The following is a 22,872-nucleotide window of genomic DNA, read 5'->3' on the forward strand; positions in this document are numbered from 1 at the left end:
GCAGGCCCTTCTTCTCCATAGAATTCAAACAATTTGAAGAGAGGCCAAAGCTTAAATTGCCTCCAATATAAATTAGTGGGAGAAACAGAGAAAGGCTAATCAGGTAGCCAAGGAGGCAAACCACGGTTTCCAATAAGTACTGGGACAGGTAGGAAAAGTCTCTCCTCGCAACAGTAGCACTGGTGTCAAGGGGTAGACAACAATGACACGTTGTGTTAAAAGGGAACGTGAAAACAGAACTTGAGGCAACGTTTTCTACAATTGAGTATGCAGAATTTGAGTTTTTAATTAACCATGCGATTACGTCGGTGTGGGTGTTGTGGAACTGAGAGAGGAAATTAAGATGATGGGGAGACTGAGGAAGAAAAAGTGTAGGAAGAAGAAGTGGGGGGGTTAAGAATAAGAAAGCTTCTTCCACTGTTTTGTTTAATAGATCCCATTAGGCAAGGAGACTTCCTCCTCGTAGGAACTTAGACTATGGTCTGTATAAATGGGTGGCTTTAGGGCTTATTAGGCCAGACAGGGATGTAAGTCGCTCTGGATAAGAGCATCTGCTAAATGACTAAAATGTGAAAATGGATCATGGAGTAGATTCATTACAAGTTGCATAACTGCATACGATAAATCATGCTATAGTTCCCATGCTATGTAAGTACGTACATTTTAAGATATGGACCTCAAGTTTTAAAAAAATGCATAAGAAAATAAGATGGAGTAGAAAGAGGTAGAGGAAGACCAAGAGGCAACAATGGAGCAACAGAGAGACAGACACACGCTGTGGAAAGTAAGCACGTGGGCGCCAGCCCACATACATTCAGTGCCTGTTAATATCGTAGCATCACTCCACGGTTGGACAAGCCCCGTCCCGATCTGACGCCAGTTGTAGTTGGCACAAGGGGGCATTCCTGCCACGCTGCCGTTCCTATCCGACTCAGGTGCTTCACAGCCCCACTACTGTGTGAGGGAAACAGACCAGAGACTATTCAAACCCTAGCACCACCCCCTCACCAACCCACCATGAACACTAGGCCCCCCAAGTTAGACATAAATACTTTATAGTAGGCCAGACAACTGCCTGAAGTAAAAATACATTAAAGACTCTCCCAAAACAATCCTCCGCTGACAAACTAGACAGGAAACAAAGACGTATAATAGAGGGTTAGTGACTAACCGTTAGTCCAAGATGATACATGGACTTTAAAAAGGGACAACTGGTCAATTTCTCAACCTTATGAGTAACACCCAACCCATGACAAAGAGGTAATATTCTCTTATTATTTTCATCTAACAAGAGCCAAGTTGCTAATGCAATGACTTCAATCTATTCATTGGAGGTGGTGTTGCATTTACTGAGGCTCATATACAGTGCCTTCGGAAAGTTTTCAGACCCCTTGACTTTTTCCACTTTGTTACATTACAGCCTTATTCTAAAATAAATATTATTAAATAAATAAAAATCCTCATCAATCTACACACAATACCCCATAACGACAAAGCGAAAACACGTTTTTGTTATTCTTTTTTATTTTGAAAAACCTGGAGGAAACCTGGCACCATCCCTACGGTGAAGCATGGTGGTGGCAGCATCATGCTGTGGGGATGTTTTTCAGCGGCAGGGACTGGGAGACTAGTCAGGTTTGAGGCAAAGATGAACGGAGCAAAGTACAGAGAGACCCTTGATGAAAACCTGCTCCAGAGCGCTCAGGACCTCAGACTGAGTTGAAGGTTCACCTTCCAACAGGACAACAACCCTAAGCACACAGCCAAGACAACGCAGGAGTGGCTTTGGGACAAGTCTCTGAATGTAATTGAGTGGCCCAGCCAGAGCCCGGACTTGAACCCGACCGAACATCTCTGAGGAGACCTGAAAACATCTGTGCAGCAACGCTCCCCATCCAACCTGACAGAACTTGAGAGGATCTGCAGAGAAGAATGGAAGAAACTCCCCAAATACAGGTGTGCTTAGCTTATAGCGTCATACCCAAGAAGACTCAATGCTGTAATCGCTGCCAAAGGTGCTTCAACAAAGTACTGAGAATAGGGTCTGAATACTTACATAAATGTGATATTAATACATTTGCAAAAATGCCTAAAAACCTGTTTTTGCTTTGTCATTATGGGGTATTGTGTGTAGACTGATGAGGGGAAAAAACTATTCAAATCAATTTTAGAATAAAGCTGTAACATAACAAAATTTGGAAAAAGTCAAGGGGTCTGAATACTTTTTGAAGGCACTGTAGGTATTTTTCAAGACCAAAACTAGTATGTCTTTACCATGCTTCCTTTATCCCCACTGGAATGTCAGTGTCCCTATGCACATCACTGAGATTCACCTAGATCAGCCTGAGCCCTCGAACACACCCGCTGTAACACTTCACTGAGTTGGTGTGTCCTCTAGAAACCTCTCAGAGACTCTTCTGTGGCCCTGATAGGCAGACTGAGATAGAGGCTTAAAGGTACAGGAAGTAGAAAATGAAAATGAGGTGGGGAGACAGCGTATGTCTAATATTCTAGCATACTGCACAGTATGAAGTAATGTTTCAGCCAAGCAAAACATTTGTAGGCCTATTTTAACAATGAAAAAGCTTTGCTTAAATGTAATTTAAATGATCCTTGTGACATTGTTACCTGTGAATTTATTAAAACAAACTTTTTAATGTACTTTCTATAAAAGGTGCATTCAGCTACTGCTGCGCATTTAGCTCTCCATTCTGCCCCGACATCGGTATGCGAGTTTCCACAAGACCTGACACAGATCAATGCAAAACACTCACCAGAAAACGTTTTTGTATCAGAATCAGTTCTATCCTGGCAAAAATCGGACTTCTTTTCCACTGTTAGACAAAACTCAAATCAATAAAATGTTATTCGTCACATGCTTCGTAAACAACAGTTGGAGACTAACAGTGAAATGCTTATGGGCCCTTCCCAACAATGCAGAGAGAAATTTTTGAAAATTGAGTAGTGATAACTTGGCTATATACAGGGGGTTCCAGTACCGAGTCGATGTGCAGGGGTACGAGGCAATGGAGGTACACTATATATACAAAAGTATGTGGACACCCCTTCAAATTAGTGGATTCGGATATTTCAGCCACACCCGTTGCTGACAGGTGTATTAAATTGAGAACACAGCCATGCGATCTCCATAGACATACATTGGCAGTAGAATGGCCTTACTGAAGAGCTCAGTGACTTTCAACGTGGCACCGTCACAGGATGCCACTTTTCCAAATTCTTTCGTCAAATTTCTGCCCTGCTAGACCTGCCACGGTCAACTGTAAGTCCTGTTATTGTGACGTGGAAATGGCTAGGAGCAGCAACGGCTCAGCCGCGAAGTGGTATGCAACACAAACTCACAGGACGGGACCGTCGAGTGCAGACGAGCGTAGTGCCTAAAAAGCCTGTCCTCGGTTGCAACAGTCACTACCGAGTTCCAAACTGCCTCTGGAAGCAACGTCAGCACAATAACTGTTCGTCGGGAGCTTCATGACATGGGTTTCCATGTCCGAGCAGACGCACACAAGCCTAAGATCACTATGTGCAATGCCAAGCGTCGGCTGGAGTGGTGTAAAGCTCGCCACCATTGGACTCTGGAGCAATAGAAATGCGCTCTCTGGAGTGATGAATCACGCTTCACCGTGTGGCAGTCCGACGGACAAATCTGGGTTTGTCAGATGCCAAGAGAATGCTACCTGCTCCAATGCATACTGCCAACTGTAACATTTGGTGGAGGAGGAATAATGGTCTGGGACTGTTTTTCATGGTTCAGGCAAGGGACATGTTAACACTACAGCATAAAATGACATTCTATACTTCCAACTTTGTGGCAATAGTTTGGTGAAAGCCCTTTCCTGTTTCAGCATGACAATGCCCCCGTGCACAAAGCGAGGTCCATACAGAAATGGTTTGTCGAAATCGGTGTGGAAGAACTTGACTGGCCTGCACAGAGCCCTGCCCTCAACCCCATCGAACACCTTTGGGATGAATTGGAACGCTGACTGCGAGCCAGGCCTAATCGTCCAACATCAGTGCACGAACCTCACTAATGCTCTTGTGGCTGAATGGAAGCACGGGACGTGTTCAATCCCAGGGTTCTTAGCTTAGTGATGAGCTTGGAGGGCACTATGGTGTTGATGTGAGCTATGACCAGCCTTTCAAAGCATTTCATGGCTACAGATGTGAGTGCTAAGGGGCGATAGTCATTTAGACAGGTTACCTTGGCATTCTTGGGCACAGGGACTATTGTGGTCTGCTTGAAACATGTAGGTGTTACAGACTGGGTCAGGGAGAGGTTGAAAATGTCAGTGAAGACACTTGCCTCAGTCACACTAATGAAACAAGGCACAAGTTCGCCAGCAGCCGGGTTTCCTTATTCATTCTCTGCTAACACGCCGTTAGCCCACAGTGCACACATAAGGCCTCTCACCAGTCTCTCTGTCAGTATTGGTTTTTCCAACCCAACTCTTTCTTTGTGCAGCAGGCAGGCAGCATGCAGGGTTACTGTATGGAAAGCAGCAGTAGCCCCTCAGTCTCTGGCACGGATCGAAGGGTTGCGTCCCAAGTGGCACAGTATTCACTATGAAGTGCACTACTTTTGACCAGGGCCCATTAGTAGAGCACTAGATAGGGCAAGGCTCTCCAACCCTGTTCCTGGAGAGCTACCGTCCTGTAGGTTTTTGTTCCAACCCTAATCTAGCGCACCTGACTCTAATAATTAGCTGGTTGATTCACTGAATCAGGTTAGTTACAACTGGGGTTGGATTGAAAACCTACAGGAGGGTAGCTCTCGAGGAACATGGGTGGAGAGGTAATAGGGTGGCATTTGGGACACAGTCAAGGAGTCTGGGAGTAATTTACCCTTGTACCCAGCAGTAATTAGCTGTGGTACAGTGCTTTACTGTATACAGTACCCTTGTATCCAGCTGGCTAGCATTACTACCAGCAGAAGTTGAAAGTCAAGCCTCTTCATTTAGCTCGAAACGCGCCACAGTGCGAAACCTAGTTTTTTCACTGTGCACTTGACTCTATCAGGGCACTATTTTGGTGTGTGTGTTAAAGACGGGCATTTGAAAATATTTTCCTCTTCGAATAATTTCATGACATTTTTTTTTGTATATTCAGAAATATTACCTTGACTCTCTTGACCAATCAAAATGACGAAAAGGCACATGGCAGAGGTAAACAGCGGACAGACTTTTCTCCGGTAGTTGACCATAACTATCCTCCTGATTTTCGGCTTACAAGCAAAAACTCAAACAGGAAGTACCAGTGACGAGCTCAATACAGAAGTGGTCCAATGGAGCTGATCGTGGACTACAGAAAACGGAGGGCCGAGCATGCACCCATCTATATCGATGGGTCTATAGTGGAGCGGGTTGAGAGCTTCAAGTTCCTCTGTGTCCAGTAAGGAATTAACATAGTCCACACACACCAACACTGTCGTGAAGAGGGCATGACAATATCTCTTCCCCCGCAAGAAGCTGAAAAGATTTGGCATGAGCCCTCATGTCCTCAAAGTTCTACAGCTGCACAACTGAGAGCATCTTGATTGGCTACATCCCCGCTTGGTATGGCATCTGGCATCCGAACGCAAGGCGCTACAGAGGGTAGTGCATATGGCCAGTACATCACTGGGGCCGAGCTCCCTGCCATCCAGGTCCGCTATTCCAGGCGCTGTCAGAGGAAGGCCCAAAAAATGGTCAAAGACTCCAGCCACCAAAGTCATAGACTGTTCTCTCTGCTACCACAAGGCAAGTGGTACCGATGCACCAAGTCTGGAAACAATAGGACCCTGAACAGCTTCTACCCTCAAGCTATAAGACTGCCAAATAGTTAGTTAAATAGTTAACCAAATAGCTGCCTGGACTATCTGCATTGACCCCTTTTGCACTAACTCTGACTTATCACATACGCTGCTGCTACCGTTTATTATCTATCCTGTTGCCTAGTCACTTTATTCCTAGTTATATGTACATATCTACCTCAATTACCTCGTACCCCTGCACATCGACTCGGTAATGGTACCCAGTGTATATAGCCAAGATATCATTACTCATTGAGTATTTATTATGTATTTTATTACTTTTCTATTATTTCTCTATTTTCTTTCTCTGCATTTTTGTGAAGGGTCTGTAAGTAAGCATTTCAAATGGTAGTGTACACCTGTTGTTTACGAAGCATGTGTCGAATAAAATTAGATTTGCAAGACCATGAGTTTTCACTGTAGGAACGCTAGGACTCTGAGTGCTAATGCTAACAAATGCTAATAGCAGATACATTCAATGAGGTGTCAGTGTTGTCATGTGAGTAAGACAGTTGTTTAGATAAGCCTTCCTTCTGTGTGGGTGCGTGTTGATGGCTGGCTATGCATTTGAATGGATGTGCACCATTTGATGTGTATCCCTTTGGACCATTCTTTACCACGTCTGTTTGTGATCATGTTTGTGTACTGTATTGATGGCAGTGGGTGTGCTACAACTCCCTCCTCTAAGAACCTATCCACTCCTCTAAGTACCCTCTGCCTGTCCGCCCATGCAGCTAGCCCAGCCCAGCTTCTCACCTTACCCAGCGACTGGCAACCCTCTTGCCAACCACAACATCTGGCCTGGTGGAGCAAGCAAACCCCTGCCTCAGCGCCTTCCAGGGAACAATGAAGCGGTCTTTGCACCCTCAAACCCTCCCATGCTAGGGATAAAGCTGTGGCTTGGTGCTCGGGCAGGGGTAGTTGGGCTGGGCACCCAACACCTGCTGGCCAGCCCTTGATTTCCCTTCATTGCACGCACACACACATACCTGTGCCCCATCGCCAAAAAGCCCCTTACCCGCCTTGTCAGCAGTCTGTGCACTACTCTGGGGCATGGCCAAGATGAGAAGACCTCAGCCCAGCCAGTCGTCCTGTTACTCATGGACGCCAGACATGTTTTTCATCTACCCTCTCCAAAATATACAGGTAGCCGGACGAGCATGGGGGTCATCAAAATAGGACAAAAATATTAGAAAACCCAAATGTGCCAAAAAAAAAAGGCTTGAATTCAACTCAAAAACTAATCAAAGTGACTTTGTGCTAAATGTAGCTCGCTGAAAAGCTGAAATTGAAGAACTTGTATTAAACGGTGTATTAAAAGCTTGCTGAATTTGACCATAATGCAGTCCTTCAAATACACACTGTATGTTGCACTCAGGCCTGTGACTTTCCTACTAATCCATCCATTGTTGACTCGAACATGGTGAGCTCTGGTTTCAATGCTGGCCTCTTGATGCTTGTAAAAGTATGTGCATTTCACATTTAGACAAATTCCTTCAACAGCATTATATTTCCAGATCCCTCAAAAAACACTTACTCCCAAAGGGTTAGTCTGATTAAAATGTGATTTCTATGTGATAACCCACACCAATCCCTTCATCCATAAGGCCCTAACTACTGGCAAAGAAATTCCAGCTAACAGATGAGGTGCATTGCCAGTTGTTCAGTTTGATTAAATAGTACTTGATAGTTTTTCATCACATCTAACGACCTGGAATGGACATAAAGGTATGCCAAGTCCCTAATCAAAATTTGTCTATTAAACTGTAATATAAAATCATGTGTTTATTCAACTCAAAACGTGAATGAAGAAAATTCATTTTGATTGGCCAATGCATGTTAAAAGTGAGTTCCCCTTCACTCTGCTTTTCCTTCACTCTGCGGTCCAACTCATCCCAAACCATCTCAATTGGGTTAAGGTCGGGTGATTGTGGAGACCAGGTCATCTGATGCAGCACTCCATCACTCTCCTTCTTGTTCAAATAGCCCTTACACAGCCTTTGAAAAACAAATGATAGTCCCACTAAGCCCAAACCAGATGGGATGGCGTGTCGCTGCAGAATGCTGTGGTTAAGTGTGTCTTGAATTCTAAACAAATCACAGACAGTGTCACCAGCAAAGCACCCCCACACCATCACACCTCCTACTCCATGCTTCACGGTGGGAACCACACATGCAGAGATCATGCGTTCACCTACTCTGTGTCTCACAAAGACAGTGGTTGGAACCAAAAATCTCAAATTTGGACTCATCAGACCAAAGGACAGATTTTTACCGGTCTAATGTCCATTGCTCGTGTTTCTTGGCCAAAGCAAGTTAATTCTTCTTATTGGTGTCCTTTAGTAGTGGTTTCTTTGCAGCAATTCAACCATGAAGGCCTGATTCACGCAGTCTCCTCTGAAGTCTCTTCTTCTTAATGGTGTCCTTTAGTAGTGGTTTCTTTGCAGCAATTCAACCATGAAGGCCTGATTCACACAGTCCCCTCTGAACAGTTGATGTTGAGATGTCTGTTGCTTGAACTCTGTGAAGCATTTATTTGGGCTGCAATTTCTGAGGCTTGTAACTCTAATGAACTTATCCTCTGCAACAGAAGTAACTCTGGGCCTTCCTTTCCTGTAGCGGTCCTCATGAGAGCAAGTTTCATCATAGCGCTTGATGGTTTTTGCAACTGCGCTTGAAGAAACCTTCAAAGTTCTTGAAGTGTTCCGTATTGACTGACCTTCATGTCTTAAAGTACAGAGAGGGAAAAAAGTATTTGATCCCCTGCTGATTTTGTACGTTTGCCCACTGACAAAGACATGATCAGTCTATAATTTTAATGGTAGGTTTATTTGAACAGTGAGAGACAGAATAACAACAAAAAAAATGTCAAAAATGATTTGCATTTTAATGAGGGAAATAAGTATTTGACCCCCTCTCAATCAGAAAGATTTCTGGCTCCCAGGTGTCTTTTATACAGGTAACGAGCTGAGATTAGGAGCACACTCTTAAAAGGGAGTGCTGCTAATCTCAGTTTGTTACCTGTATAAAAGACACCTGTCCACAGAAGCAATCAATCAATCAGATTCCAAACTCTCCACCATGGCCAAGACCAAAGAGCTCTCCAAGGATGTCAGAGCCTCTCCACCATAACTAGTTAACGTTAGCTAATCAAACCAATGCTCAAATGATATACAATAGCATAATGCCCCGATAGTTTAATCAAACAGAAGTAGAACGTTATAGAGGTCTATTCTTACCTTGATCGTCAGTATTAGCTACTCTTTGTTGTTCTGCACTAAGATGGCTGTTGACTGATGTTGCAGCATCTTAGCCAGATTTATCCTCACTTTCTGACAATTGTGTAACTCATAAACAATTTAGCTATTGAAATGCAAGAAGCAGGTGATGAGACCAGTTACAGAAAGTATTACAATATCAAAACAATCATCAGTCCTATTCATAATGACTTACTGGACCTCCTTAGCAAAAACAAACAAGAATATGAAACAAAGATTATTCACTTTATTTTAAATGATGATGAAATGGTGAATGAATCACACTGTTAAATGTGGTAGCTGCAAGCCGTCTGCGTTTACATCCCTCTCAGTCCAATCACCAAAGACAGCTATAGTAGAAGGAAAGAGGTTACAAGAGAAAAGGTTGGTGGGACTAGGTGGAAGTTCAGATCTCCTGGAGAGTTACCCTCCTGTAGCTTATCAACCAGCTAGTTATTAGAAATCAGGTGCACTAGATTAGCGTTGGAGAAAACCTACAAGTCGGTAACTCTCCAGGAGAGCCCTGTATCAGATCATGCTGTATCTTGCGTCGAGTCCGTCGATTCCATCTCGATCTGGTCATCCTCATCAAGGTACTCCAGCCGTCGGGGGCCTGATTGGGGTCACACTTTTTCCCCAGCCAACACACCTGATTAAACGAATTGTATTCTGAGGACTAGAGTTGCCCATCTCTATGATAGACTGTCACCATGATGTGTCTGAAAAACAGTGTCACAATTACTTTGCTAGCAAACTGTAGCAACACTGAAACTTATTCAAAACCAAGCAATGCTCTGATTACTAACCTACATGTTTGTGGTCGACAAAGAAAGCAAACAGGTACATGTAACAAACATTCATTGAAGTATAGTCAATGTGTTCACAGAGTTGGATGTCTACATATGGTGCCAGGGAGAGTTGAGGTGGAGAATGTGATTAGTCTAGATAGAACAGCATTTCTTAATCATGTTCCTGGGGACCCAAAAGGGGCGCACATTTTATACTGAACAAAAATATAAACGCAACATGTAAGTCTTGGTCCCATGTTTCATGAGCTGAAATAGAAGATCCCCGAAATGTTCCATACACAAACAACGCTTATTTCTCTCAAATTTTGTGCACAAATTTGTTTACATCCCTGTTAGTGTTCATTTCTCCTTTGCCATCATAATCCATCCACCTGACAGGTGTGGCATATCAAGAAGCTGATTAAACAGCATGATCATTACACAAGTGCACCTTGTGATGAGGACAATAAAAGGCCGCTCTAAAATGTGTAGTTTTGTCACACAACACAATGCCACAGATGTCTCAAGTTTTGAGGGAGCGTGCAATTGGCATGCTGACTGCAGGAATGTCCACCAGAGCTGTTGCCAGATAATTGAATGTTAATTTCTCGACCCTAAGCCACCTCCAACATCATTGTAGCGAACTTGGCAGTACTTCCAACCTTATAACCGCAGACCACGTGTAACCACGTGCCAACCCAGGACCTCCACATCCGGCTTCTTCGCCTGCGATATCGTCTGAGGGGGAGCTGAGGAGTATTTCTGTCTGTAATAAAGCCCTTTTGTGGGGGAAAATTCATTCTGATTGGCTGGGCCTGGCTCTTGGGCCTGGCTCCCCAGTGGGTGGGCCTATGCCCTCCTAGGCCCACCCAGGGCTGTGCCCCTTCCCAGTCATGTTAAACCCACAGATTAGGGCCTAATGAACTTATTTCAATTGATTGATTTCCTTCTATGAACTGTAACGCAGTAAAATCTTTGAAGTTGTTGCATGTTTCGTTTATATTTTTGTTCAGTATATTTTTTGCCATAGCACTACACAGCAGATTAAAATTATCAACTTATCATCAAGTATTAACAATTTGAATCAGGTGTGTAGTGCTAATGCAAAAACAGTATATCTGGTATCCCAGCCATTAGATTAACAGAAAGAGATGCAAGGGAATGGTGGTTAGTGTGTGTGTGTGTGTTACAGTGTGTGTGGTATACTACGAAGCAAGCTAGATCTACTCAGGCTTCTATAAAGCTAGCCAGCTTCAGTTAGCTCCTCATCCCAGGTCAAGCTTCATCCATACAACAACGGTGTATATTGTATTGCTCGCACGCCAGCCGCTAACTCTAGCAGGCTTGTAATTGCGCGTGCATGTCGCACATGGACAGTCGAACACCTTACTCTTCATTGAGACAATGCAGAAACATCAATCCATGGGCGAGTCAGTGCCACATTTTCATTTGTGCCTAAATCAAAAATAAATTAAAGTTCCGTCTTGATCTTATTACTTATCGTTAATTCCGTCTTTGGTGTGCTTATCAATGCACAAGCACCTTTTCCCCCACTCCTGTCGCTCCTTTCATCTGTGGAACAGCTTGTTGCGTTGTGGCCATAGACATATAATCCATAGAAGTCTTTTAGGACCTCTATCCCTGGCAATTTGAATGTTAAACTCATCAGTACAGTAGCAATGGCTGCCAGTCTTGACTTGAATGGGAACTGCCATCTATGGCTGTCAGTTTGCCTTTCGCAAATAAAAAAATACAATTAGGCGAAAAAGTACAGTTTGGAAAGGAAATGCTGTTCTTACTAAATGTGTAATGTGATAGGTATTTTAGTCTGCCCGGAGCAGGTTAGTTCTCGATTCTTTGCCATAGAAATGTACCTGGCTAAAAGGTGAGCCACTTTCATGGTACCGGTTATCCCGAGTTGAACTCAGAATTTACCGAAGTTATCTCGCTAACTCCCCAAAACCAATTCGTAGCATAGGGCTCAGCACACACGTACATTGTAATATTGTTGTATGGTGGTATTATACATATGTAGTGGTGTAATAATGTTATGCGATGTACTGTTTTATCTATTGTTTGATATGTAATGTAAGTGCCTTCATGTGTTTGGACCCCAGGAAGAGTAACTGCTGCCTTGGCAGCAGCTAATGGGGATCCCTAATAAATACAAATACAATTACAAATACAGCACTGTGCTCCCAGTTCACCCCCAACAAGCTGATCGCTGTGTCTGTGAATGCATCCATCCACACACACACAGCAAAACAAACAATTAACAAAGCAATCAGTAATTAGGAATTGATGATTCATCATAACGAGATGGTAAGCGAGTACTGAATGACTCCAAATACTAAGCATCACTGAGAGACTGTAGCATGAGGTCATAAAGACAGATGGAGACATGCTGACCTCTATTGTGCCTTGCTGTGCCTCTACCTCTTCCTTCCCTTTTTTGATTATCTTTTCTGGTGCCCACTGCTGAAAGAGAGGTCTCATTAGACTCCATTGAACAACAAGGCAGACCGGTCCAGTATATTACCCTCAATCAGGCTAATAATGGTCACATTGTTGGACCACACACCACTGTTACACAGTCTGTTACATTGGCGTGTGACACTGTTCACTACAGACAAACTCTGACAATAACAAAGGGGCTGAAGTCTACATCATCCTATATTACAGTACACTCCATTAGGCCCCATTAACTTCCATTAGCCCGCTGTGTGTGTGTTGCACCTGGAACTGAGGCCAGTCAGTGGGAATGCCCAGTCTGTGGGTGTTCTTCAACCAGCGCAGTTTGTCCTGCTCATTGATGGCAATGAGAAATAAATAAATAATAGTCGTCTAGGTAGCTAACATCATAACTTTTAGGACCTAATGTGATTGATGACAGGTAAAACTCGCAAGTCTGTAGCTAGCCAGCTAGATAACTTGGCTAGTTAGTAGTCTGTGACCTAACGTTAGCTAAATGGTAGTGTCCACTAATATCAGTACAATGGTACCGTTTGCTAACGTAACTAAATGTTATGTAGCTATAACATTAATGTAGATAAAAAGGGAATATAATGACTTCTTTGGTTACCATGACTGAAGGCCATACCAAACTAGCTAGCTGTGTATCTTATTTAGGGGGGGGGATTTGCTATACATCTTGTGAGAAAGTTAGCTAGCTAGCTATCAATTTTCAAATGTTACCTAACCTAGCTAGGTTATCTAGCTAAGGTAGCTAGCTAGGTGGCTAGCTAGTACCCATGTTCAAGATCTAACGTTGTTAGACTGCAGAAAAAGGCACACAAGGACATTTTTAACCAAGCATGCTCGCAGATACCCATAGACTTCCAGTCATTGCGCTAACACTAGTTAGCATTGGCTCGCAAAACTACTTCTAACTTCCCTGATACTGGACAAAGACACATAAAAGTGGTATCCACAAGTTTTTCTGATTCTGAAGAAGATAAAAGGGCCTCATTGCCAAAATCCAAAAGTATCTATTTAAATCATTCTTACCTTAACATAATAGCTAGTTAGCTATTTCAGTATGGACATTCAACACTGGTACAATAATCCAATCTCTTATGATTATGTCCTAAACTTACAGTATGGTATTCACTCGTCTATGCAAAAGTTATTCTGGTAGTCTTCTATGGTATTATGGCGGCCTGGAAACAAAAGTTAGCGGTGCATACCGCCACCTACTGTACTGGAGTGTGTAGTCAATCACAGTGTACAGACTAAATGAATAAAGAAACAAACATTACGAAAAACTAAACCTTCCTACCTAATAATGTATTATTAAGAAAATAAAAAAAATAAAGAGCCCTACTGTCATTAAGGCAAAGGGTGGCTATTTGAAGAATCTCAAATATAAAATATATTTTGATTTGTTTAACACTTTTTTGTCACTACATGTGTTATTTCATAGTTGTGATGTCTTCACTATTATTCTACAATGTAGAAAATAGTAAAAATAAAATAAAAACCCTTGAATGAGTAGGTGTTCTAAAACTTTTGACCAGTGGTGTATATATCCGGACTAGATTTTCTGGTGGAAGAATGAAATTGTATTAATTTACTTATCAAAATAAATTGTATGAAAATATGTAATTCATTGTTATTTTAATACGTTGGTAACTGTTTTCTAAAAGCAATAAGGCACACGAAGCAGTGCTGTATCATTATTACAGTCACAGGTAAATGGGTTGACTTTTACTTCAACTACTTCAACTAGCCGGTGCCCCCGCACATTGACTCTGAACCGGTACCCCCCTGTATATATAGCCTCTCTACTGTTATTTTATTTTACTTCTGCTCTTTTTTTTCCTCAACACTTTTTTTGTTGTTGTTTTATTTTTACTTTTTTGTTAAAAATAAATGCACTGTTGGTTAAGGGCTGTAAGTAAGCATTTCACTGTAATTTCTGTACCTGTTGTATTCGGCGCATGTGGCCAATACAATTTGATTTGATTTGATTTGACTGGCCCTCCGCCATCGTGTCAGGCTGAACAAAGCCATTTACCTGTGACTTTATTCAGAAAATCCATCATGGGGGAAGTTAGCTACTGTGGTAAATGTATACCTTTTATGCAAATGTATGTATATTTAAATCATTATATAGTTCATAAACCAGTTATTTAATTATAAGACCTTTTTACAGTTATTTGTCTCTAGATTAAACTGTTAAAAAGCTGTACCATTTTGAAAACCATTAACAGCCATGTTGTTTTATGCTATTTCAAATTGTTATAATGCACAGTAATAATGTTTAGTGGCAGGCTTGTGCTATTATCACACCTTCCGGGGGGAAAAAAAACTGAAATGTATACAAAGAACTGTGTTAAGTAAAATACAGTGCCATCAGTATTCATACACCTAGACTTATTCCACATTTTGTTGTGTTACAGCCCAAATTCAAAATGGATTAACAATTATTTTTTTACCCATCTACACACAATACCCCATAATGACAATTAAAACATGTTTTTAGATTTATTTGCACATTTATTGAAAATTAAATACAGAAATCAAATGTATATACAGTACCAGTCAAAAGTTTGGACACACCTACACATTCCAGGGTTTTTCTTTATTTTGACTTTTCTACATTGTAGAATAATAGTGAAGACATCAAAACTATGAAATAACACATATGGAATAATGTAGTAACCAAACAAAGTGTTAAACAAATCAAAATATATTTTACATTCTTCAAAGTAGCCACCCTTTGCCTTGATGATATATATATTTATTTTTTTCACCTTTATTTAACCAAGTAAGCCAGTTGAGAACAAGTTCTCATTTACAACTGCGACCTGGCCAAGATAAAGCAAAGCAGTGCGATAAAAACAACAATAATAATAATAATAATAATATAATATGCCATTTAGCAGACGCTTTTATCCAAAGCGACTTACAGTCATGCGTGCATACATTTTTTTTGTGTATGGGTGGTCCCGGGGATCGAACCCACTACCTTGGCGTTACAAGCGCCGTGCTCTACCAGCTGAGCTACAGAGGACCAACAACAACACAGAGTTACATATGGAATAAACAAAAAAGTATAGTCAAACACAATAGAAAATCTATATACAGTGTGTGCAAATGTAGTAAGTTATGGAGGTATGGCAATAAATAGGCCATAGTGCAAAATAATTACAATTTAGTATTAACACTGGAGTGATAGATGTGCAGAAGATGATGTGCAAATAGAGATACTGGGGTGCAAATGAGCAAAATAAATAACAATGTTAATAACAATATGGGGATGAGGTAGTTGGGTGGGCTAATTACAAATGGGCTGTGTACAGGTACAGTGATCGGTAAGCTGCTCTGACAACTGATGCTTAAAGTTAATGAGGGAGATAAGTGTCTCCAGCTTCAGAGATTTTTGCAGTTCGTTCCAGTCATTTGCAGCAGAGAACTGGAAGGAATGGCGGCCAAAGGAGGTGTTGGCTTTGGGGATGACCAGTGAGATATACCTGCTGGAACGCATACTACGGGTGGGTGTTGCTATGGTGACCAATGAGCTAAGATAAGGCGGGGATTTGCCTAGAAGTGATTTATAGATGACCTGGAGCCAGTGGGTTTGGCGACGAATATGTAGTGAGGGCCAGCCAACGAGAGTGTACAGGTCACAGTGGTGGGTAGTATATGGGGCTTTGGTGACAAAATGGATGGCACTGTGATAGACTACATCCAATTTGCTGAGTTGAGTGTTGGAAGCTATTTTGTAAATGACATCGCCGAAGTCAAGGATCGGTAGGATAGTCCGTTTTACGAGGGTATGTTTAGCAGCTTTGCACACTCTAGTACTCAATATGAGTTTTTATTAGTCAGTATGGCAATGTAACGTTATTGATCTGTCAGTTTCCCTAGCTAATTCCCTACTTTTCACAATGACACAGTAATAAACAGCTCTAACGTTACAGGCTTCACTGTCATGGTGCACAGTAGAGATTTGCACAGCTTTTCATACCGCACCCCGCCAGCACCCACTGGCTTTCTGTCCTACTCCCACCCGCTACCGCAAGAACTGGTCCCAAACCCAACCGCAGTTCCACAATGTTATTTTATGCGTATGTGACGCATCTCACTTGCCAGCCATGATCCCAGAAATGTTGCACCTTATAGGCAATATTGAATGCACAAAAATAACTTACAAAATAGGTTAAATTACTAGAGATTCTCCCATGGTCCTTATATTAGGCTAACTGTATTACTGGGCTATATCAGCCAATATGCTAGATGTAGTTTGAAGAGAGCAGAACTGGAGAGACTTGCACTTTCTCTTGCTACGTTTTGCATATTCCTATAGGATATAGCCTAACTTTTAGGTGGACGATTTGCAGGCAGAGACAAATAAATGGGTTATTTACTTACTGAAAAATAAAAAGGCGCAACGCTCGCTCACCATAGTAGCCTAACATGTGCGCCTTTTACTTCTCAATTATTACATTTATTGAATGCACTTCGACTCACGCTGGTTGAGCGCCCTCCACTTCTTTCCATTATCAATATTTATATACAGACACTGTAGTAAATTACAGTCTAATCATATTTAAGTTAATTTCATATTCAAATTAACTGCCACGTGATTCTCCACCCATGAAGGCAGCCTACTCTACTTCAATGAGACCACACATACTAGGCACCTCTCATGCTTAACTAGGAGAGGTAGGCTACTGAAGTTGAAGCAGCGAATGTGTGAGTAATGCGAAAAATATGTGTTTTTAATACAATAGGTAGGCTAATGAATACAAAGCAGAAAGAGGATCGTCTGTGGGACAACACAAATATGTTCATCTCAAAGTCGTCTGTCTGACCACTTGCTCCCGCCCACACAGAATGAATAATGCAGACTGTGCCGTAATGATCTCTGTTGGGACCTGCAGGTCCCGCAGGCATCCTCTAGTGCATTGTCAGTACGCAACACTATGCTCATCATGTCTTAGCAGCATCAGAAGGTGACAGGGGTCCCAGCAGGGTCAGACAGCCAGGGAAGACCAGTCTATGAAGCTCAGGTGAATTTTGTATATTAACAATTAACAAGTTCCATCTTGAAATGATGGGTAGACCTACAGTAGCTACAGGACTGCATCTTGAGCATAAAGCTACAGTCTGGGATCTGGGAATAAGGGTCATTTCAATTATTGAACCATTGGTTCTATTCTTGGATAACAATGTATAAATGACCATTATTCCCATTATGGTAATTATTTGTCATTTTAGGAGGACAGATGGTGACAGGGGTCTCAGCAGGGTCAGGCAGCCAGGGAAGGCCAGTCTGTGATGGAGCTGAGGTGAATTTTTTGCAGATACAACACTTTATTCTCTCTGTGCAGCAAACTCTGGACAAGACAGATGCTATTTTAAGGCATTCTGACAAACCTCCAAAGTTGATTTCCAAACTGTATCAAGGGTTGATAGAGGCTTTTCCCAATGACACAAAATATCTAAAACAAAAATGTGAGGAAGATCTGGTAGAAGCTATTGGTGATGATAAATGGATACATACATGTTTGAATGCCCAGTCATGTTCATATCATCTCAGACATAAATTACTGCAGTTTAAGACCATCCATAGAATGTACTATATGCCAGTGAAACTGAATAACATGCACTCACAAATGTCATGCTGGAGGTGTAAAACACAAAAGGGGACATATTTGCATATGTTATGTTCTTGTGAAGGCTGGCTGAATTCTGGCAAAGACTGTACTTTTATCTCATCAGGTCTACAGATTCTCCCTTCTCCCTGTTTTTGTATGCTTGGAAATGTTGATACTAGAGACTTATCTGAAGAAACTGTGTGACCAAGCATTTATAACGGCTAAGAAATGCATTGCCATTAATTGGAATGTTGGTTTTCTTCTCACAATGTCAAGTTATGCATCACTAGATTTATTACAAGATTAAGGGTATACTGGGCAACTTTCATAAGGTCTGGATGCCTTATATGGAATACAGTACGACTAAGGGAGTCTGTATTGAAAACATACCCACATCAGGGGAGATACCTATTTAGGCAATCCCTAGCTGCCAGGCTGCTCAGTCCTGTCCCTGGGGGTCTGCCATGCTGTGGGTTATCACTCTGGCCTTGACCTAACACACCCGAAACCAATAATGAATGTATCACTAAGATCCTAAAGCTGAGTGGGGTGTGTTGGGTTGGGGCGCTGCAGGGTGGTTGACCCCTGGGGACAGGACGGGGCTACCCAACTATATTGTGTGCAAGTAAAAAGAGCTCTATAGTACTATTAGGCCTATGATATTAATTATATGAAGGATTTGCTGTTTGTGTGTTAATGTATATTTGAAGTGTATGTGTTTTTGTTTTCTTGTGTGTTTTTTGTTCCCAAACCTTCCCAAGAAAAAATGAAGGTGGAAACTGGGAAGGAAATTGTGTTGGGAGAGAGTTGAGTTATTGAATAGACTGGTGGGGATCGGGCGTGCAGGCGGCTCGGACTGGCTGATATTTTATATAGAGTCTTAATAAAGAAAAAATACAAAGACTTTTGATTGTCAAGAGTTGTTCATTTGTTAGGCCATTGGTTAAAGGTGCAACACAATATTATTGAATTACCTTTGATAAGGTTCAGTCTTATTAAATCACTTAAACATATTTAATAATGATCTCTTACCTAGCTTGATGACTGTGGGCATTTTTCCTTAGTTTTGTTCGAAATAGAGACGGCATATTAGATTGTGTAAAAATGCAGGAAATGACCTTTAGATGCCTAAATAAATTCTGGGAGAGGACACCCAGACCCCCCCGCCAGGTTATGCCCCCCCACTTCTAAACCCAACGTGGCGCCCCTGCATTATGGCGTATTGTGTGCAGGCCAGTGACACAAAATCTCAGGCCATGACAACAAAACGTGGAAAAGGTCAAGGGGTGTGAATACTTGTATTCACAAAGGCATTGTACAAAGGCATTGTTTTAGCCTTTGTCTGAAGCTGAAAAAGACAGGAAATTCAAAAAGCTAATTTTGACCTGTAGCTTTATTTATCTACTGTACTTCAACAACAGATGTACTTACATTGGATGGGTTGATTAGGATTCAAACCTTCTCCCAAAGCCTAATACATTGTCTTAGAGTAGGTTAACCCCATTAAAATGTACTTGGTAATATAAACGTGTTTAATGTAAGACATCATCCCATTTCACTCATTTAAACATTATGGGGAGGTTTTCCTGGACTAAAAAGCAATATCAATGAAAAATCTCCAGCCAAAATTCATTCTAGTCCACGAAACCGTTCCTTTAACCTACATTTGGCTTAGCCTAATACATAAGGCTACTCAGTAGTTGACAGCTTTTGAAGCTATACATGGTTAATATTCCTATTATAAACAATGGAGTAATGCAACCTTATATTTTAGGTTATGATAGGGTAATACAGTTGCGCTATGCTCTTGAGACATTTAAAAAGTTATAGTATTTAAAGAGTCAATATAATGAACATATATAATAAATGTCTCATGAGCTTAGTCCAATTGTCATACCCCATCAGAACCCCAAATATACGCTTGTTCTACTTCATTGTTTCTAAACAATGCAATTGTAAACAAACCCTGTTTAGCCCCTGAATATGGTTAAAATGTGTATTTTCTATCCATAGCTCTATCGATGAACATGAGTGGTTACATTCCTCAGCTTTTTCCCAAAACATTGGCGGAGTGTCAGCTTTGTTGTTGTTTGAACTCCAGACTGCCCCTTTAAGAATCAATGGGTATATATCAAGATTAAGAACATTGAACAGCTTCCCAGATGGCAGATTGCATGTGTGTCTTACATGAAAAAACATGTTTACATTACCAAGTACATTAACGGGGCAAACCTACTCTAAAAGTATGTATTAGGCTCTTTGAAAGAAGGTTTGGATCATAATCAACCCATCCCATGTGAGTACATCCGTTGTTGAAGTACAGTAGATCAATAAAGCTACAGTACTCTAGCAATAGTCAAGATGCATGCTGAAAAGCCTTGTTAGAGCATAGGTCAAAATAGCTTTTGAATTTCCGGTCTTTTTCAGATTCAGACAAAAGCTAATATTTCACTTCAAATGTATACTGAACAAAAATATAAAACACAACATGTAAAGTGTTGGTCCCATGTTTCATGAGCTGAAATAAAAGATCCCAGAAATGTTCCATACGCACAAAATGCTTATTTCTCTAAAATGTTGTTTACATCCCTGTTAGTGAGCATTTCTCCTTTGCCAAGATAATTAATCCACCTGATATGTGTGGCATACCAAGAAGCTGATTAAACAGCATGATCATTACACAGGTGCACATTGTGCTGGGGACAATAAAAGGCCACTCTAAAATATGCAGTTTTGTCACACAACACAATGCCACAGATGTCTCAAGTTTTGAGGAAGCGTGCAATTGGCATGCTGATTGCAGGAATGTCCACCAGAGCTGTTGCCATAGAATTGAATGTTAATTTCTCTACCATAAGCCTCCTCCAGTGTAGTTATAGAGAATTTGGCAGTACGTCCAACCAGCCTCACAACCGCAGACCACGTGTAACCACACTAGCCCAGGACCTCCACATACGGCTTCTTCACCTGCGGAATCATCGGAGACCAGCCACCCGGACAGCTGATGAAACTGAGGAGTATTTATGTCTGTAATAAAGCCCTTTTGTGGGGAAAAACTAATTCTGACTGGCTGGGCCTGGCTACCAAGTGGACGGGTGTATGCCCTTCCAGGCCCATCCATGGCTGCATCCCTGCTCTATAATGTGAAATTCATAGATTAGGGCCTAATTAATGTTTTGATTTCCTTATATGAACTGTAACTCATTAAAATCATACGAATTGTTGCATTTATATTTTTGTTCAGTATATATTTTTTTTATTGATTTTGGCATTGCCTAAAAGTAGCAATAGATGACTGGGTAGGCTATGGACCATAATTTTGAAATGCAGTTGAATTTAAGACTGCATTGAATCTCTATTTGAAATAGCCGGACATTCTTCACTCAACTAATAATAGCTGCAAGACAAATGCTTGCCTTTAGATTAGAAGCACGAGCCCGGAGTTCATTCTTTACAAGGGGGAACTATTTTGACAAATTGGTGGTGTAAAACACGACCGAAACGTTTCACAAGCCAAATTGTACAGCAAGACTATAGAAAAGGTATGGATAGACCGCTGACCAGATTATGATAATGTATTTTCCACTCTCTATTGTCTTGTTGACAGAACTGTTGAGGTGAAACAGTGCATAACAGTGCCCTCCATCTGTAGCGACGGGAATGACAAAAGTCATCACAGTTTAGCCTGCTGAACATACACAGCAAAGATAATCGTTGTCAAAAACAGTAAACATACGCCGATTAAATCAAACTGGCCAGCACCAGACATGTGCACAATAACAATGTACAGTAGCCTAACAGTGGAAATGGACAGATATTAATGCCTGATATGTCATTTTTTGCTAAATTACCTTCCAAAACCATTTGCTAAACCATCCCAGCTGAAGAACATAACGCTAGCTGTGCATGCTCCTGTGCAAAACGGCATTACGCATCTAACGACTTGCCTCCCACCCGGTGTTCCCATACAGTATTTTGGTAAGTAACCATAGTGCGTTTCAATTAGCCTAAATAAATAAATAGCCTACGAATTGCCCTTTGGTGTATGTTCTCATCGTGAAACAAATGTTTTATACTGCAAATGAAATGCTCCACAGAAAGCAATGATCTGTCATCATAATCATGAAAAATCAGTTGCCTACATTGTTTTATTGGCCAAATTTGCATATCTAGGTTTCATAGTAGCCATCATGAGTGGAAGTATTTCATAGATTATTGAGACCCGAACCCGCATAGGCTATATCCACATACAATTACATTATGCAAATTACAATTGGATACACGTACAAAACATTGAGCTACAAAGTAGCAGTGCAGTCGCACATGACATATTTTCAATAGGCTACCACAATTTTACTAAATAGCAAAGTGGAGGCTGTGGTTTTACCTTTGCCTCTATGGCACTGGACATTGACTCTATGAAAACCAAACGAGGGGAGCGCTCAAAATTAGCCTAACCATTTTCAGCATATATAACATCAATGTGACTTACCGACTGGTTTCATTTCAGGGAAACGTTTTTTCGTTCGATAATAATCCTTTGACGTTGTAACCATCAGAAGATGCGACCACACAGACAGGTTAAAGCCAATAAAGAACGATGCCTACTTAGTAGGTTTTAGTTGCCTGCCTCCCTCTCCTACAGACTGTTTACTCGCCCACTGCACTCACAGCGAATGTGACCGGTTTGGGTGAACGAGCAGAGAAGTAGAAATCAGTCAAAGCACGAGCACCACGCCTCCTACTCATACCCTCTTAAAGGTACCGCTCTTGTATACTATTATTACGCAGCTGATGCCCTGTATACAGTGTTACTGTTTGGGTGGGATACTACCACTGAACCTGTGCGTGTGTGTGTGTGTGTGTGTGTGTGTGTGTGTGTGTGTGTGTGTGTGTGTGTGTGTGTGTGTGTGCGT

The 22,872-nt window shown here is 41.5% G+C and overlaps 1 protein-coding gene across 2 annotated transcripts in view; it reads right to left on the reverse strand.

Annotated features, from left to right (window-relative positions):
• The window catches only part of daam2 (dishevelled associated activator of morphogenesis 2), a 215,432-nt gene extending 192,804 nt beyond the window's left edge, over nt 1-22,628 (reverse strand). For both annotated transcript variants that reach the window (XM_045211645.1, XM_045211643.1), the window contains exon 1: nt 22,449-22,628. The gene's annotated coding sequence lies outside the window, so the exon portion shown is untranslated. The remainder of the gene's footprint in view (nt 1-22,448) is intronic.
• Nucleotides 22,629-22,872: the final 244 nt, after the last annotated feature.

The sequence above is a fragment of the Coregonus clupeaformis genome, chromosome 37, assembly GCF_020615455.1.
Source record: "Coregonus clupeaformis isolate EN_2021a chromosome 37, ASM2061545v1, whole genome shotgun sequence".
In the NCBI taxonomy this organism is placed as follows: Eukaryota; Metazoa; Chordata; class Actinopteri; order Salmoniformes; family Salmonidae; genus Coregonus; species Coregonus clupeaformis.